The 18,583-nt window shown below is 42.1% G+C and overlaps 1 protein-coding gene across 5 annotated transcripts in view; it reads right to left on the reverse strand.

Annotated features, from left to right (window-relative positions):
- EXOC1 (exocyst complex component 1) overlaps positions 1-4,292 on the reverse strand; it is a 52,409-nt gene extending 48,117 nt beyond the window's left edge. For 4 of the 5 annotated variants that reach the window (XM_043906713.1, XM_043906712.1, XM_043906710.1 and 1 more), the window contains exon 1: positions 4,126-4,292. The gene's annotated coding sequence lies outside the window, so the exon portion shown is untranslated. The remainder of the gene's footprint in view (positions 1-4,125) is intronic. The other variant, XM_043906714.1, reaches the window with a different exon arrangement.
- Positions 4,293-18,583: the final 14,291 nt, after the last annotated feature.

The raw sequence follows: 18,583 nt of genomic DNA on the forward strand, positions 1-18,583 counted from the left end.
CATAAAAAGGAGCAAAGTACTAATACATACTACTGACACACAGATGAATCCTAAAGACATTATGTTAAGTGAAAGAAATCAGTTGCAAAGGGCCACATATTTCATGATTCCTTTTATATGAAATGTCCAGAGTAGACAAATCCACACAGACAGACTGATTTCTGGTTGCCAGGGGTGGGGGGCAAGCAGGCATAAGGAGTGACTGCTAATGTGTAAGGGCTTCTTTCGGGGATAATGAATATGTCCTTCAATTAGACAGTATTGATGGATGTATAACACTGTGAATATACTGAAAACCACTGAATTATATACTCAAAAAGGGTGAATTTTATGGTATATTAATTATATCTTTAAAAAGCTGTTGTTATAAAACAGTTTTCCACTCGTCTTCCTTTTCTCATCCATCTAATTCAGTGTCTTTTTTCAAATAGCAACTTAAATATTTTCAATTTTATTTGTTAAATGTACTGAATACATATTTGTGTGTGTGTGTGTGTGTGTGTGTGTGTATCACTATTTCCAATGCAGGTGTATAGTATTTAGTACATGTGAGCTGGCTTAGGAAATTAACTTCTACTTCTAACACTGTTTCTGTGGGAAAATGAAGGAATTATGAGTTTTAAATAAGTGACTTTAAATGTATTTTTATAATACAATGACTCTTTTGAAAGCTCCTCTATTTTACTCAATCTGTAACATTTCTATCTCTGCTCCAATTCAAAAAAATTGCTTTTCTCAGAAAAACCACATCTTCCCACTTCCATCCCTATTCCCCCTCATCTCAGCCTCCAGTCTTCTGATCTCCCCTTTCATCCTGTTCTCTTAGACCATCTGGCCTCTCCAAGCTTAATTTCCTTCCCAGTCTAGCCTGGAGGCAGTGTTTATTTCCATACACCCAGATCATTCCTTTCAATGATTTTGCTCCATTTGTAGGCCAGTTCACCCTGCTCATCAATCTCCATAAACTGTCTTTTTTCTCTCCTTCTCCTGGGCTACCATCTAGCACTTAAGAAGGTCTCATATCCATGCCCACTATACTCATTACAACTTTTAATTTTAAATTCAATCAATGCTAAACTTTCAATGCCGCTCAGCAATTCCTTAACACTTCCTTTGATGATCCCTCCTTCTACTCCATTGGTGTTGCAAATCCTTTTTTTCTCCTTCAACCCCCAACTCTGTCAGTCTACTCCCTCTCTGCAGATGACTTCACCATCTACCCTGGAGAGAATATAAAACCATGAAGAGCAAGTTTCCCCAACTGCTTTCTTCTCCATCTTTCTACATTCCATTTTAACCTCCATTGCACCCATTATAAAATGTCTACGTTACTATCTCTTCACATGTTCTAGATTCTACCCATATGCTAAAAGCTCAACTCTATCCTTTGCCGAAGCCACGCTGGATACTGGCCAGTTTGCTTTTCTATCTCCAGGCTCTTGTTCATGCAATTTCTTTTTTCTCAAATTCTTTTCTCCCTGGGAAATTCCAATTCATCCTGCTAAAATATGACCTCTTTTGTGAAACAGTCACACACGCCAAAAAAAAAAAAAAAAATCCCTTTCCTACTTCTCTAACATTTCCCCTCTACTCTGCTAGCACAGCACTTACAAACCATATTGTCCAGTTAGTTGTATTCTTTTCCCCATTAAGAACATTTCCTCGCAGGCAAGGCCTGTGTCTTATTCATCCTTATATTCCCAGAACTTGGCAAAGACATAGCAGACAGTTAATAAATTCACCAAAATAAAGGCACCAAATAACCTGACAGCTAAAGCATTTTGCTAATTTTCCTTCATCTACACATAATTTACCCACTCCAGTACTCTTGCCTGGAAAATCCCACGGATGGCGGAGCCTGGTAGGCTACAGTCCATGGGGTCCCAAAGAGTCGGACACGACTGAGCGACTTCACTTCACACATAATTTATCCTTTCTGGTCCTACTGCCAAGGTACAATCCAGGTTCACACCAACTACATCTATTTAACACCACAGCATCTGGTTACCTTTTTGCAAGCTTCCATAACCCCAAAATGCTCGGTAAATAATACTAAAACATACCTTTCATCATAATGTGCCCTTGCTCAACACTTTCCTAATGCTCCCAAAGACAAAACTTTCACTCCAAGCCCTCTGATCATTCCAGCCTTTATTTTATTTTTACTTTTTTTTTTAATTTTTATTTTTTTTTTATTAGTTGGAGGCCAATTACTTCACAACATTTCAGTGGGTTTTGTCATACATTGATATGAATCAGCCATAGATTTACACGTATTCCCCATCCCAATCCCCCCTCCCACCTCCCTCTCCACCCGATTCCTCTGGGTCTTCCCAGTGCACCAGGCCCGAGCACTTGTCTCACGCATCCCACCTGGGCTGGTGATCTGTTTCACCATAGATAATATACATGCTGTTCTTTCGAAACATCCCACCCTCACCTTCTCCCACAGAGTTCAAAAGTCTGTCTGTACTTCTGTGTCTCTTTTTCTGTTTTGCTCATTCCAGCCTTTAAATCTTTGCTTAGGAGATTTTCTATGCAGAGGGTATCATCTACCCAAATCCTAACTACATTCCATAATTTACATGAACTTGATTCAACACAGACAATCCTAAAGGAAATCAGTCCTGAATGTTCAGTGGAAGGGCTGATGCTAAGCTGAAACTCCAATACTTTGGCCATCTGATGCAAACAACTCCTTGAAAAAGACCCTGATGCTGGGAAAGGTTGAAGGGAGAAGAGGACGACAGAGGATGAGATGGTTGGATGGCATCACTGACTTGATGGAGATAAGTCTGAGCAAGCTCTGGGAGCTGGTGATGGACAGGGAATCTTGGCATGCTGCAGTCCATGGCGGTCACAGAGCTGAACAGGACTGAGCGAATAAAGTGAACTGATTCAATACATACCTTAATCCAAATTGATCTCTCAACTGCTATACCACTCACTGCATTTGTTAAACACCCAGCACTTACTGTCCAACTGGTTCATAAAGTCACAAGTTCCTGGATCTCAAGAACCCTCTTCAAGGGGCGGGGGGATGGCTGGGGGAGGAGGTGTTTTAGCAGTTTCATGTTCCTTCTTAGTAGGTACTAAACAAATACCTCTTGAGGAAATCTCAGCTGAATTATAAAAACTGGTTAAATGAATGAATGACTATTAGTGGCCAGCATCTATCATCTAGCCCCTCTTTGGTCAAAAGCAAGGACTGACAGTATGGTAAACGGTAAAAACAAGAGAGAAACTAGGCACAGTTGATAAAGGAGTTAGGCAGAATGAAAAGCACTACACGTTCAGCAAACACTGACGCCTACTAAGTGTCAGGCAAAATTCTAGGTTACCATGGTGAATATGACAGACATATCCACGAAGACAGGAAGATTCTTGCCTTCCACGGCATCTACCTTATAAAGATGGCGTAACTCTCCAGTGTTTACAGCACTTTTTTGGTTAAGTCAGTGAATAAATCATTAGAGGTTCTTTAGAACTATTTCCCAGGTATAAGAACCCATGTCTGACCACGTTCCAGAGGCAGTCAGCCACAATACTCTATGCGGTCCTTGTTTCCTTAAATGCAGCCGGATCACTACAGGATGTGACAGATAACTTGCAACTAGCAGTGTCATGTGAGTGAGTGTGTGTGGGCAGTACCCTGTCTGCTATCCAGACACCTTAGTACATGGAGCCCTGAAGAGAACACGCCACTGCATGGCAACAGGGAAAGGCACTTAGGAGACTTAGAAAAAAACGAGGATTTGGACAAAGAAGGGGAAGGTACTGCCACGCCCTCCTCTCCTGGTCCAAGCCAAAGAACAAACTGTTCAAGACCGTTTCTCACGATGAAATCTGATTTTCATGGGCGGAACCGGAAAAGGATGTCAGGGCTGCCCTCCCAGCCCCCCAGGATAACAAGGGGTAACGGGATCCTCCCACCGGCCTCTCCCCCTTAGCCAGAAAGGCTGGGAAGAGACGGAGGCCTTGACGGCGGAGGAAGCAGTACCCAGCCCCCGGCGCTGAGCCAGCAGGGGGACTGAGGAGCCGCCTCAGAACCTTGGCGTCCACCCCTCCTACGTTCATTTGTCCGCCGCCGCCAGGACCGCCCGGCAGCCGCGGCCGAAGGCTTACCGCAAGGCCGGACCGAGCCCGGCTGTGCCGAGGCGGGTCCTCCAAGACGGAGACCGGACAGGACTGGGGCGGCCACCGTTACTAAGATGAACCCCTCAGTTAAGCAGTGAACTGGGAAGCAGCCGTCCGGCCACCACTTCCCATATCCGGGCACGTGACACACCTCCCCGCCGGAAGTCGGTTGTGTTGAGACGGAAGCAGTCGCGGCTTTGGCCTTTGGCGAGGGGGTGGGATCAGGTCTCCCCGGAGGGGCGTGTCTATGACAGGCCGGGGCGGGCCTTGTCGCTGGAGAATGACTCCCGACCTGGGGGATTTGGAGTGCGTATTTCTTTCTCTAGAAGACTTATTTATTCAGCCATTTTCAACAGTTCACTTAAGAAGAGATCTGATCAAATGTTTTCTTTTTTGCACGCGTAAAGTTCAGTTAAATTTAGATCAGTTCAGCCGCTCAGTCGGTCGCTATGGACTTTGCGACCCCATGGACTGCTGCCCACCAGGCTTCCCTGTCCATCACCAACTCCCATGAGCTTGCTTAAACCGCATGTCGTTCGAGTCGGTGATTCCATCCAACCATCACATCCTCTGTCATCCCCTTCTCCTCCTGCCTTCAGTCTCTCCCAGCATCAGGGTCTTTTCCAGTGGGTCAGTTCTTCGCATCAGGTGCCAAAGTACTGGAGTTTCAGCTTCAACATCAGTCCTTCCACTGAACATTCAGGACTGATTTCCTTTAGGTGCGATCTCCTTGCAGTCCAAGGGACTCTCAAGAGTCTTCTCCAACACCACAGTTCAAAAGCATCAATTCCTCAGCACTCAGCTTTCTTTATAGTCCAACTCTCACATCCAAACATGACCACTGGAAAAACCATAGCCTTGATGAGAGGGATCTTTGTTGGCAAAGCAATGTCTCTGCCTTTTAATATGCTGTCTAGGTTGGTCATAACTTTCCTTCCAAGGAGTAAGCGTCTTTTAATTTCATGGCTGCAGTTACCATCTGCAGTGATTTTGGAGCCCCCCAAAATAAAGTCTCTCACTGTTTCCATTGTCTCCCCATCTATTTGCCACGAAATAATGGGACTGGATGCCATAATCTTAGTTTTCTGAATGTTGAGCTTTAAGCCAGCTTTTTCATTCTCCTCTTTCACTTTCATCAAGAGGCTCTTTAGTTCTTCACTTTCTGCCATAAGGGTGGTGTCATCTGCATATCTGAGGTTATTGATATTTCTCCTGGCAATCTTGATTCCAGCTTGTGTTTCATCCAGCCTGGCATTTCACATGATATACTCTGCATATAAGTTAAATAAGCAGGGTGACAATATACAGCCTTGACACACTCCTTTCCCAATTCGGAACCAGTCTGTTGTTCTATGTCCGGTTCTAACTGTTGCTTCTTGACCTGTATACAGATTTTCAGAAGTCAGGTAACATGGTCTGGTATTCCCATCTCTCGAAGAATTTTCCAGTTTGTTGTGATCCACACAGTCAAAGACTTTGGTGTAGTCAATAAAGCAGAAGTAGATGTTTTTCTCAAACTCTCTTGCTTTAAATCTAAATCTAGATACTTGCAGATTATAGCATGGAGAGTTTAAATGAGTTAAATCAGAATGGGGGAGGGGGAAGGAGGTATCTTGCTGGGGCCAAGATACCAGCACTTTTTTCTTCTTCTTTCTCTCTTAACTTTTTTTAGGCCCCACAGTATGCAGGATCTTCCTTCTCCAATCAGGGAAGGAACCTGTACCCCCTGGAGTGGAAGCATGGAGTCTTAACCACTGGACCACCAGGAAAGTCCCCACCAGCGCATTTAATATCTTTCAGGAAGAGTCTCATATGCTGTAGAGATCCACTGATGTAGTGATGTTCATATTTTAAAATTGGTGTGTAGAGCAGCTTCTTGAGGGTCATCTGGAAGTTCTTTAGAAAATGCAGCTCTCAGGCTTACTTCAGATCTACTGAATGGTAATCTGTGTCTTAACAGGATGACACCTATGCAGGTGTAAGTTTAGGAAGCACAGATAATGCCAATGTTGTTGGTTGCAAGGCAAGTTATTTATTTAGTTCATATTCCTAGCACGTGTTTTATGCCAGGTACTCTGATGGAGATGTGGAGGTGATTTGATATGACTCTTACCCTGAAGAGGTTCATGGTATGGTAGGGCCAAATAAGATATACGTATAAATACATATAAAATAAGACAAAATAAATGACCAAGGAGAGATACAGGCCAGATAAATGTGTTGGTATTTCAAAGGAGTGATTTATTTACTTCAGCTCAGTACCATCCTTTGCAAGGGTTCTGCAGGAACCCTTTGGTGCAAGCATTTATTTATTTGAGAAACAGAGACACCTAAGTGCCAGGGATTGGAGAAACAAAGTCGGGGATCCCGCTGAGAAGGGGGTCTGTCTCTCCCACTGTCATTGGAGAGACAGAATTAAATAGATGGATAAATTACAGTCGAGTGTGGTAAACCAAACAATAAAAGTAGAAAAAAAAAAAAAAGATGAAACACCATGGAAATGCAAAAGAGTGTGTAACTCACTCTTTCAAGATGGGTTCACTGAGAAAGGGACAAAATGAGATATGCAAAGTATCTTGCAGTGTGTATCTTATATCTGAAGATACAATTTGGTGGAAAAGTCTGCAGAAATAGTAGGGACCTGTTTGCTGCTGAGATCAATATACTCTGGTCAATACTACTTGAAATACTTTTCAGTTTCATTGAATGACTTCCCTTTTAAGAGCAGGATCTGATCTTTAAAAAGGCCTCTTGGGTCCTTCCTGTTCAGGCCCAGAACACTTACTCTGTGATCACTCTTTGTATGACAATTGCATGTGCTATTTTGTCCTGTTATTATTATTATTATTTTAACTTGTATGTTTACAGCTCTCTTCAGAGTTGGGAAGTGAATTGCCATTTCTCACTTCCTCTCCTGGAGTCCTCTCAAAGTGGAGGCACAGTATTTTATCTGGGGTTTTGATCCCAGGCAACAAGTGAGAGATGAGGGAGGGGAAGTAAAACAAGGAAGAGATAGAGGCTGTGTAAGGATGTTTGTTCAGTTGGTCGCCACCATGTCTGTTTTCTTGATCCTTTAGTACCTTCTGGAAAAGTCATGAGGTGAGTCTCAAAACTGCCCACTGAAACCAAGAGTGGGAGAAGCATTTATCTGTCAGCTCCGGTCTACCTTTGATCAAACATGAAGGCCCCTAGCCGTTAAGTACTCCACACTTCCCAAATGCACAGTTATGAAGGTCAGGCTGACTCCCGCAGCAGAGAAGTCCTGAGGCAGGAAGGAGGAGGAGATGCACTGCCATGGTGTACTTGCCCACAGTTCATCGGACTGTTTAGAGCAGGTTGCTGCAGCAGTGGTTGGAATGAGAGGCTGAAGGATTTGAAACGGTGACAGAAGATACACAGATGGTGTCCATTTCAGTCCAGTCTTTGTACCATTCATATCTGCTTGGCTGTTTGTTAAGTCTAGTCCTTTACAGTCCCCTTCAAGGTGAGGGACACCTGCAACCTCTGCAAAGACTTAACATAAGAGAGTTGGTGGAATAAACTTCAGTCCTTGCTGCTTCACTGATGCCAAGACTGTACTTGTTCTTAGGGGCTCCCCGCTCTACTCCCCATCCTTACCTCCCTTCACCCTTAGCCAGCGCATCACCTGATGTGAGGCAACCGGAACCTTCAGCCTTTGTTTCCCTCCCTCTTGTTGGGCCATGCTTGTGTGATTGCCCGTTCAACTTATCCCAGATAAAGTGAAGTCGCTCAGTCGTGTCCGACTCTTTGTGACCCCATGGACTGTAGCTTACTAGGCTCCTCCCTCCATGGGATTCTCCAGGCAAGCATACTGGAGTGGGTTGCCATTTCCTTCTCCAGGGGATCTTCCTGACTCGGGGATTGAACCCAGGTCTCCAGCACTGCAGGCAGATGCTTTAACCTCTGAGCCACCAGGGAAGCCCCTTAGCTTCAACTCTGTTGAATTCTTTGGATTCCAGACTTACCCTCCCTACTGCTATTGTATAGCAACAATCCCAGATCCTTTGCTAGTCACAGTTGATTACTCCCACCAGGAGTCACTCCTCTGTTGCTGGCTGGACTACTATCATGAGAAACTCAAAGCAACCAAATGATAGGGAGTTTCAAGTTCAGTGAAGCCTCCTCCACCCAACCCCTCGTGCTTGTGTTGGTGTTCAATTGCTAAGTCGTGTCCAACTGTTTTGTGACTCTTTTGCAAACTGTAGCCCGCCAGGCTCCTCTGTCTGTGGGATTTCCCTGGCAAGAATACTAGAATGAGTCACCATTTCCTTCTCCAGGGGATCTTACTGACCCAGGGATCAAACCCACGTCTCCTGCATTGGCAGGAGAATTCTTTACCACTGAGCCACCAGGGAAGCCCCCACCCAACCCCTGGAGAGCTAATTAATATAATCCAGCAAAGCCTGGATTTGAGAGGCAGGAAACACAAATTCTGTGAGTCACTTGGAGTGATGATAAAATGGGCCAGTCCTGCTCCCATTCCAGGCTTTCCAGAGCTATGTCTTTAGCTATGTCTTTATTGGTTGATTGGAAGCATTTACCACATCAGAAGCTGGCTGCTTCTGAGTGATGAGGGATATGACCATATCAGTGGAGTCTATGGTCATGTGTGTATTGTCACTTTTTGTTATGGCTGTAAAATATATTCCTCGGTTAGGGTATCAGGAGTGCTATAATTCTGGTGATTGTGAATGTTGGCAGAGTCACTTCAGGCAAGAAAGACAAACCTAGGAGTCTCTGAATGTTTGTACATCAGGCCACTTCTCTCTAAAAACATGCGATGAAGCATACTGCCCTGAGCTCTGCCAACTGGCAAGATTTCCCTTCATCTTTGTTCTTTAAAGCCATCCCTGAGTGGGGCTTTGCACAGCCACAGTTCAGTTTTTCCTACACACCAACACATCCGTGAACCACACTTAAACTTTTCATTCTGAGATGGGGAGTTAGTTGTAGGGAGTCCCAGGAGGGCAGAGGAGTACGTTGAAGAAGAGGCGCCACTGCTATGGAAGTTCCCTGGAAGTCTGAGTCACCCTTTCGTGTAACTGACTTGTGTCTTCTGGACCTGCTCGGGCTCAGCCCTACACTGTTCATATTCTTCAACCAATTGCGGCTACACTCACGCACTTATGACGTCGTGGATCTGATAACATCCAGCTCGTGATAGACAGCGCTAGTGTTCCCAGTGGGGAATAGTTTTCTGGCTCACGCATGGCCTTGCAGAATACTCAGGTTCTGTGCTGCAACTCTCTTACTGGGAGCTTTCCAGAAATTTCACACAGGGCTCTTATCCATCACAGATCCCTCAAGTACCATTAGATCTGCAGGAACAAATAGTCTGAGCATTAGGCAACGTGCATCATGGCCCTTCTGGGCAACATAGCCAGCTGATAGGTACTTTAGTTTTACAATAAGTTTGTTTCAACATCCTTACTTCTGGGAAACATATTCTGGTGGCTCTTTTGTCTCACATAATAAATTCATTCTAACACTCCCGCTCCCCTGAGTCTTCTGATTCCTTTCTCAATACTCATTCAGAGTTGTTCTAACATCTCATTTAGCACAGGCCATCAGCATAGCCAAGCTTTAAGGAGGCATGAAGGGATTGTATTAGGACTGAGTCCAGGCATCCTTGTCGAACTTTAAATCCAGAATCACAAGTAAATGGCCCCATGTCATAAATTCTCTCCTACCTAGCCTTAAAACTTGATTCCTCTGTTTTAACACTCTAAATATTTACTCTTGTATATAATCCCCTGGTTTCTATTGGTTATGTTAGACAGTTTTGCAGGTCTTTATCTATAGCTCAGTGATTCTCAATGGGGTGATTTTGATGCCCAAGGGACAGTTGGTACTGTCTGGAAACATTTTTGATTGTCATTACTGAGAGAGTTCTACTAACATCTAACGAGTAGAGGCCAGGGATGCTGCTAAACACCTATAATACACAGGACAGCCTCCACAACAAAGAATTATCCAGCCCCAAATGTCACTAATACTGAGATTGAATAATTCTGGTCTGATTGTCCCTGGAGCAGGGATTGCAATCCCCATTTAGGTTGTGCTGAGATCTGACACTGGTTACAGGCTTGAAGCAGTGGCAGTTGGGAGGATATTGGGGAAAATAAGGTCATATATAAGGCACTTGCCTCAGATATACTCTTTGCAGTATTTCCTGGCAAGGAGAGGCTGCTTTCCTTTATCAAAAGGAAGGAGACTGTTGACAGAGAGGATGACAAAAAAAATCTGAGCTTTTAAGATTATAAGACATGGGCACACAAATATTGTCATTCTAGATCTCAAGACTTCATTGTTTTCCTACTAGGGCTGTAGTTTTGACGTGGGTGATATTTCAAGGCTGTGCATTTAGACTGCTTTGCAGCTCTGCCACCCTTAGGATTATATACTGAAACTGATTTTTAGCACAGTCTGCTTGCTGGTTACTGTGCCCTAGAGGCTTCTGGCTTTCACAGTGGGCCATGATTTGATTATTTTTAGCCCTATCATTCGGAGAAGGCAATGGCAACCCACTCCAGTACTCTTGCCTGGAAAATCCTATGGGCAGAGGAGCCTGGTGGCCTGTAGTCCATGGGGTAGCGAAGAGTCGGACACGACTGAGCGACTTCACTTTCACTTTTCATTTTCATGCATTGGAGAAGGAAATGGCAGCCCACTCCAGTGTTCTTGCCTGGAGAATCCCAGGGACAGGGAAGCCTGGTGGGCTTCCATCGCACAGTCAGACATTACTGAAGCGACTTAGCAGCAGCAGCCCTATCATTGTTAGCCCATAGACTAACATTGCTTACACAATGCTCAAGTACCATAGCCACCGTGTAATTCAATGCTTCATTTTCTGTCTGCTTTTCATTCTAATCTACTATAGTAAAGTCCTGGTAATTAGCTTTGCTACTACTGTATGCCAGGAGTTGGCACCACTTGCAATTTATCAACAACCACTTAACCACCAGCAGGGGTCCTTATTGTCTTGTGATCAGTGTTGTAAGATCTGCCTCCAAAATCTCATACTGAGGCTTTGCTTTTTGGAGTCACTTTTGATGCCCAGGGCTCCCCTGAAAGTGAAAGTGAAAGTCGCTCAGTTGTGTCTGACTCTTTGAGACCCCATAGACTATACAGGCCATAGAATTCTCCTGGCCAGAATACTGGAGTGAGTACCCTTTCCCTTCTCCAGGGGATCTTCCCAACCCAGGGATCAAACCCAGGTGTCCCGCATTGCAGGCAGATTCTTTACCAGCTGAGCCACAGGGAAGCTCTCCCCTGAAAGCAGAGCCCCAAACAAAGGCTTATGTGTTGGTGGTTGGTTTGAGAATATGAGTCCAGGGAATAGAATAAAGGGCTCAGGGGAAACAAAATAAAGAAGGCACAAAAAGTCAATACAAGGATGCATTATTGAGTTAACAAATGCCATGTGTTGATTGATACTGTGGAACTTTCTGAGAATCCTTATGAAACGTGTCTCAGAATTCTCTAATTTTCTTGAAGAGATCTCTAGTCTGTCCCATTCTGTTGTTTTCCTCTATTTCTTTGCACTGATCACTGAGGAAGGCTTTCTTATCTCTCCTGGCTATTCTTTGGAACTCTGCATTCAAATGGGTATATCTTTCCTTTTCTCCTTTGCTTTTCACTTCTCTTCTTTTCACAACTATTTGTAAGGCCTCCTCAGACAGCCATTTTGCTTTCTTGCATTTCTTTTTCTTGGGGATGGTCTTGATCCCTGTCTCCTGTACAATGTCACGAACCTCCGCTCATGGTTCATCAGGCACTCTGTCTATCAGATCTAGCCCCTTAAATCTATTTCTCACTTCCACTGTATAATTATAAGGGATTTGATTTAGGTCATACCTGAATGGACTAGTGGTTTTCTCTGCTTTCTTCAATTTAAGTCTAAATTTGGCAATAAGGAGTTCATGATCTGAGTCACGGTCAGCTCCCAGTCTTGTTTTTTGCTGACTGTAGAGAGCTTATCCATCTTTGGCTCCAAAGAATTTAATCAATCTGATTTCAGTGTTGGCCATCTGGTGATGTCCATGTGTAGAGTATTCTCAAGTGTTGTTGGAAGAGGGTGTTTGTTATAACCAGTGAGTTCTCTTGCACTTATCTCACACGCTAGTAAAGTAGTGTTCAAAATTCTCCAAGCCAGGCTTCAACAATATGTGAACCGTGAACTTCCAGATGTTCAAGCTGGTTTTAGAAAAGGCAGAGGAACCAGAGATCAAATTGCCAACATTCACTGGATCATTGAAGAAGCAAGAGAGTTCCAGAAAAGCATCTATTTTTGCTTTATTGACTATGCCGAAGCCGTTGACTGTGTGGATCACAATAAACTATGGAAAATTCTGACAGAGATGGGAGTAACAGACCACCTGACCTATCTTTTGAGAAATATGTAAATAGAGGAAAACAACAGAATGGGAAAGACTAGAGATCTCTTGAAGAAAATTAGAGATACGAAGGGAACATTTCATGCAAAGATGGGCTCAATAAAGGACAGATATGGTATGGACCTAACCAAAGCAGAAGATATTAAGATGAGGTGGCAAGAATACACAGAAGAACTGTACAAAAAAGATCTTCACAACCCAGTTAATCATGATGGTGTGATCATTCACCTAGAGCCAGACATCCTGGAATGTGAAGTCAAGTGTGCCTTAGGAAGAATCACTGTAGTGATTTGTAAACACTGGCTTTGTAAACAAAGCCAGTGGAGATGATGGAATTCCAGTTGAGCTATTTCAAATCCTAAAAGGTGATGCTGTGAACGTGCTGCACTCAATATGCCAGCAAATTTGGAAAACTTAGCAGTGACCACAGGACTAGAAAAGCTCAGTTTTCATTCCAAACCCAAAGAAAGGCAATCTCAAAGACTGCTCAAACTACTGCACAATTGCACTCATCTCACTTTACATGTAATAACTAGTAATAATTAATGAGGTAGGAATCTTTATTATCCTTATTTTAAAGATTAGAAAATGAAGACAAAGTTTAATTATTTAGCCCAAGGACACATAGTAATATTTCAGTGAATATTCATATTCTCTTCATATTACTCTTCATATAAATATGAATACTATTCATATTCTCTTCGTATTACTATAGTCCTCTGCATAAAGTAGACTGGGGAAGCAGCATGAGATAGTGGAAAGTATACGGTCGCTGGGGTCATGCAGACCTGGGTTCCAATCTGGTCTTTATTAGTTCAATGACAACAGACAAATAACTCTTCTGAGCTTTAGTTTACTATCTGTAAGTTTAAGATAATAATCACCATCTTTTGGGACTGTCCTACAATTTGCTGAGATATATTTCATGTAAAGCTCTTGCACTTTACTTGGCACATAACAAATGGTAGTTACATGCGGGTTGTTTAGAAAATTAAATTGGGTAGATTTATGTTCTCAAAAGACGTAAAATAGTCCCTCAGGCCCTGAGGTCCTGTTTCCCTTTCATAGGCCAAAGGCCACATATATTAACATGATCATGTAGGATGCAATCTTGTATTTGGATAGCATGAAATAAACTTTTCGTTGTTAATGAATTCCAAGGAAAAAGTTTTTTATAAATGACCAAGAGTAGCAAATATTTTTAACAAGTTCATTTTCTTTTTTTAAAAAGTATTTATTTATTTGGCAGCACCTGGTCTTAGTTATAGCATGCAGAAACATCAATCTTTGTTGTAGCATGCAGGTTCTAGTTCCTGACCAGGGATGGAGCCTGGGACCCCTGCATTAGGAACACAGAGTCTTGGCCACTGCACTCCTAGGGAAGTCTCTGAGAAAAGTGAATACTGATATTTGAACAGTATAGGCAAAATTACCTAATAATATTGGCAGAAACTTAATCGTTTCCTCAGAGAAATCACTCTCAATATCTGCACCAGTAAAGCAGAGGTATGAAGCTTGTGGAGACTTGATTTCAGAGCCCTCAGAGTAACCCACACTCATTTCACCCCTTTTGGTGGGAGAGGGGGAGCCCCTTTTTCTCAGGTTGTGAGCCCTGAGGAAGAAGGAAAGACATTTCCTGCTAAATCCAGGACTCTGCCTGGTGAAGTACAAATGGGTGGGCTTTGTGGACTTTGGTGGAAAACTCCGTAGATCTCACAGAAGCAGATTGAGGGATAATACATTTTTGCAGTCCTAACTGACCCTTAATTTGAGTTATTGACTTTGGGTAGTAGGTCAAGGAGTCTTTATACATTTGAAGAAATCATATGGGTTTATGTAATTTCATTTTTTTCTTATTCCTAATTTTGGGGACTTTTTATTACATCTGTTACTTTGATATTTCTCTTTTCTATTTCTTAGCTTTGTTTTCTTATAGCTCATTATGCACATACCTGTCTAATGAAGGAAAAACAATTTTTCAGAGATGTCGGACCATTAGTATTAACACAAAGAATACCAAGAAAATTATTTTGGGGCAATGAGGATTCTAGCACTCCACTTTCCAGATTCTTTCTTTATCAATGGCCTCAACAGTGACAGCGTGAGAGAAGAGCTTCTGCTGGAACACACAAAAAGCAGTCAGCGCTTGTTTTGTTTTTTTTATTAGAAACAGATGTAATTATCCCCACAGGATACTTTCCACTTCTTTACAGCCTTGTAGAAGGAAGTCAGGTAGACACTAAATGAGGATGGTAGGTATCTGTATTGCTATTCATTAAATAAATACTAAAAATAGGCATTAAGCAGATATAGATGCACATTTGAACAAGATAGAAAAATAATAAAAAAAGACATACAAATACCATAAGGAAGGCAGAAGTTGGCTTGCAGAATCACATTGTATCATCAAGCTTTTTTTTATGCAGTTGCCTTATTCAATGTATGTATTATAGGGTGATATTAAAATAAAAGGCACAGGGCTAAGCTCCCTATTTACATTCACAGAGATTCTCTCAGAAGTGCAGAGATATCTCTCATCTAATTTGGAATCTCTTCTGGGAATTGACCACTTTTATGGATAAAAATACACCACCATGTTTTGGCTTGAAGTAGAGGTTAATGATGCTCAGGGTGACTACGTTAATACTCAGGTCAGGTCCTGGACACAATATATCTCTCCTCTCTGCACTTGAGGAATTTAGCAGCAATGCTGTTGGCAAGCCTAGACATGTACCCTACAAGTGTTAAGCAAATCAAGATAAATACTAAATAGCTTGACTGTGTTTGTTTTTATGGAAAATCAATGTTTAAATACCAGTCAGTAAGTAACTTTCTGATAAGTGGCATTTAGACTGTACAAAGATAAGGTTTTGTTGGTGTTATTGTTACTTAGTGACAAGCAGTATAGATAAGTAATTTGTACCAATGATGAAGGTCTTTGAGTGTCAAGGGCTTTCTAGGAGAGTCCCCAAGATTATTTTTCCCCCTAGAATTGTGCATTAACTCTGGTACTTCTGCAATAAGCCTGTTACCTGTTTTTCTCTAGAATCTTCAGGCAAAATATTAAAACTTGCAAAACTGAAACTCGTTCAACAATAAATCCTCATTTTCCCTCTCCCAGTCCCTGACAATCACCATGCTACTTGCAGTGAAGTTTTCTTTAAGTAGGATTTTAGGGGTAGAGAATGAGATGATTAAAAGATATTACATAAGATTTTTAAAACTTGTTTTTAAGCATCCCTATAGTATCTGGGAAATAATGAATTTATAATTGCTTGGCTCAAATTTCCCCAAGAAGGGACAAATGGTTGCTCTCGGCTCATGAATAAGCTTTTCTCAGAGGTTGTGGGAAAAAAATTAGTCTGTGTTCCATCAGTTCTCCTTTGTCAGTATTGGGCTCTGCTTACCCCCAGGTTGCAAGCTTGTAAGCTTCTCCCACAACCAGACTTCATGGTCAACGAGTCAGTGGGCTTATAGGATCATAGACACATTTGCTACTTGCTTAAAAGTTCTCTTTGTTACAAAAAAAATCTGGTCTGCTAAACATCTCATCTTTTTTTTTTTTTTTTTCAATGTTCTTTTTTTTTTTTTTCCAGTGGGTTTTGTCATACATTGATATGAATCAGCCATGGATTTACATGTATTCCCAATCCCGATCCCCCCTCCCACCTCCCTCTCCACCCGATTCCTCTGGGTCTTCCCAGTGCACCAGGCCGGAGCACTTGTCTCATGCATCCCACCTGGGCTGGTGATCTGTTTCACCATAGATAGTATACATGCTGTTCTTTTGAAATATCCCACCCTCACATTCTCCCACAAAGTTCAAAAGTCTGTTCTGTATTTCTGTGTCTCTTTTTCTGTTTTGCATATAGGGTTATCGTTATCACCTTTCTAAATTCCATATATATGTGTTAGTATGCTGTAATGTTCTTTATCTTTCTGGCTTACTTCACTCTGTATAATGGGCTCCAGCTTCATCCATCTCATTAGGACTGGTTCAAATGAATTCTTTTTAATGGCTGAGTAATATTCCATGGTGTATATGTACCACAGCTTCCTTATCCATTCATCTGCTGATGGGCATCTAGGTTGCTTCCATGTCCTGGCTATTATAAACAGTGCTGCGATGAACATTGGGGTGCACGTGTCTCTTTCAGATCTGGTTTCCTCAGTGTGTATGCCCAGAAGTGGGATTGCTGGGTCATATGGCAGTTCTATTTCCAGTTTTTTAAGAAATCTCCACACTGTTTTCCATAGTGGCTGTACTAGTTTGCATTCCCACCAACAGTGTAAGAGGGTTCCCTTTTCTCCACACCCTCTCCAGCATTTATTGCTTGTAGACTTTTGGATAGCAGCCAACCTGACTGGCGTGTAATGGTACCTCATTGTGGTTTTAAACATCTCATCTTTATATTTCTAAGACATCTATTAGGGCAGGTACTATAGTATGTGCTACAAGGGACTGAAAGATGAAAGTTTATATATATATATATATATATATATATATATCTTTAGATTATTTCCCATTGTAGTTTATTACAAGATTTTGAGTAGAGTCCCCTGTGCTATACAGTAAATCCTTGTTGCTAATCTATTTTATGCACAGTAGTTTGTTTCTGTTAGTCCCATGCTCCTGATTTATTCCTCCTCTTCTCCCTTTTCCCTTAATTTCCCTTAACCATAAATTTTTTCTATGTCTGAGTCTGTTTCTGTTTTGTACATAGATTCATTTGTATTATTTTTTTAGATTACACATACAAGTGATATAATATTTGTCTTTCTTTGTCTAATTTACTTAGTATAGTATTCTCTAGGTCCATCTACGTTGCTGCAAATGGCAATATTTCATTCTCTTTTATGGTTGACTAGTAAATATACAATTGAGGACCTTGGAATGAAAGCTGGTGACTGTGGACATATCCCCTCTGTGGGGCTGTCAATTCCTTGCCTATGCAATACCTTGATATGAATTTTAAAGAAGCATGCCTTTTTTAAAGTTAAAAAAAGTTGGTAGTATATTATTACACAACCTGAATAACTCCCCCTAAGGGAGATTTCCAGAGCCCAGGCAGACAGCCAAACTCCCAGCTCCATCTAGGTGAGGAGACAAAGTCAGAGGACTCAGACTCCTGAGAGTAGCAGGAGAGCAAGAAAAGCAACGTGAGGAGTTTGCTGTTAGCAGACTGAGTTGTTGGTCTCTATCATTCCCTTGTGTTCCTAATACATATGCACATCCTTGATAAGACTTCACAGTGCATGGAATCTACTTCCCTGCACTTTGCCTTTGGACTTGGTGTAGTGACTTATTTGGACCAGTGGGTTGTTAGTGAACCTGATGTGGACAGATGTTTGAAATATGCTTGCACGGTTGGATTTGCCCTTTGTGTTCCTGTATTTGACCATAAGAATGAAGAATTTGAGTAGTAACTGGTGAAAGGTGGAAGAGAGATGTGGAGCAAACCTGAATTCAATCTGAAGCTTGGAGCCTAACCCAGCCCAGTCCAGCCCAGCTCAGCCTAGATCAACCATATTCCAGCAAACCTAAAGATATATGAGCAAGAGCTAAAAGCTTGTTGTTTATGAGCCACTCAGAGTTGTTTGTTACATGGCATTTTGTGAAAGTAGGCAGCTGATACAAAGAAACGCTCAGACTGTAGTCAAGTGGGAGTGTGGACAATTGCTAGAGTGTATGCTAGTTCACTGGTACTCTCCATGAGTGCAGACAGGAGTTCACGAAGGAGGGAGCTCTCCCCAGCCATTCCACAACTGAGTGACTTCAAATTATGGATTTCACCTGTAAATTGTCATCTCAGTTAATTTTTTCAAGGTTTATCTTTTAGTTATGATCCTCCTGTGTGGTATACAACCTGAATGCCTGGATGCGTGATTCTGCTAGTATTGGCAACTAGGTGCTAGGAATTTCAAACTGCAGTAGCTTAGGTAAAAGAGGAATAAAGAAAAATAAAAGACAGAGTCTAGAGAATTAAAGACATTTTGACTTGAAGATGAATTAAACTTTAAAAGAATAG

This window comes from Cervus elaphus, chromosome 6 (genome assembly GCF_910594005.1).
Source record: "Cervus elaphus chromosome 6, mCerEla1.1, whole genome shotgun sequence".
NCBI classification, from domain to species: Eukaryota; Metazoa; Chordata; class Mammalia; order Artiodactyla; family Cervidae; genus Cervus; species Cervus elaphus.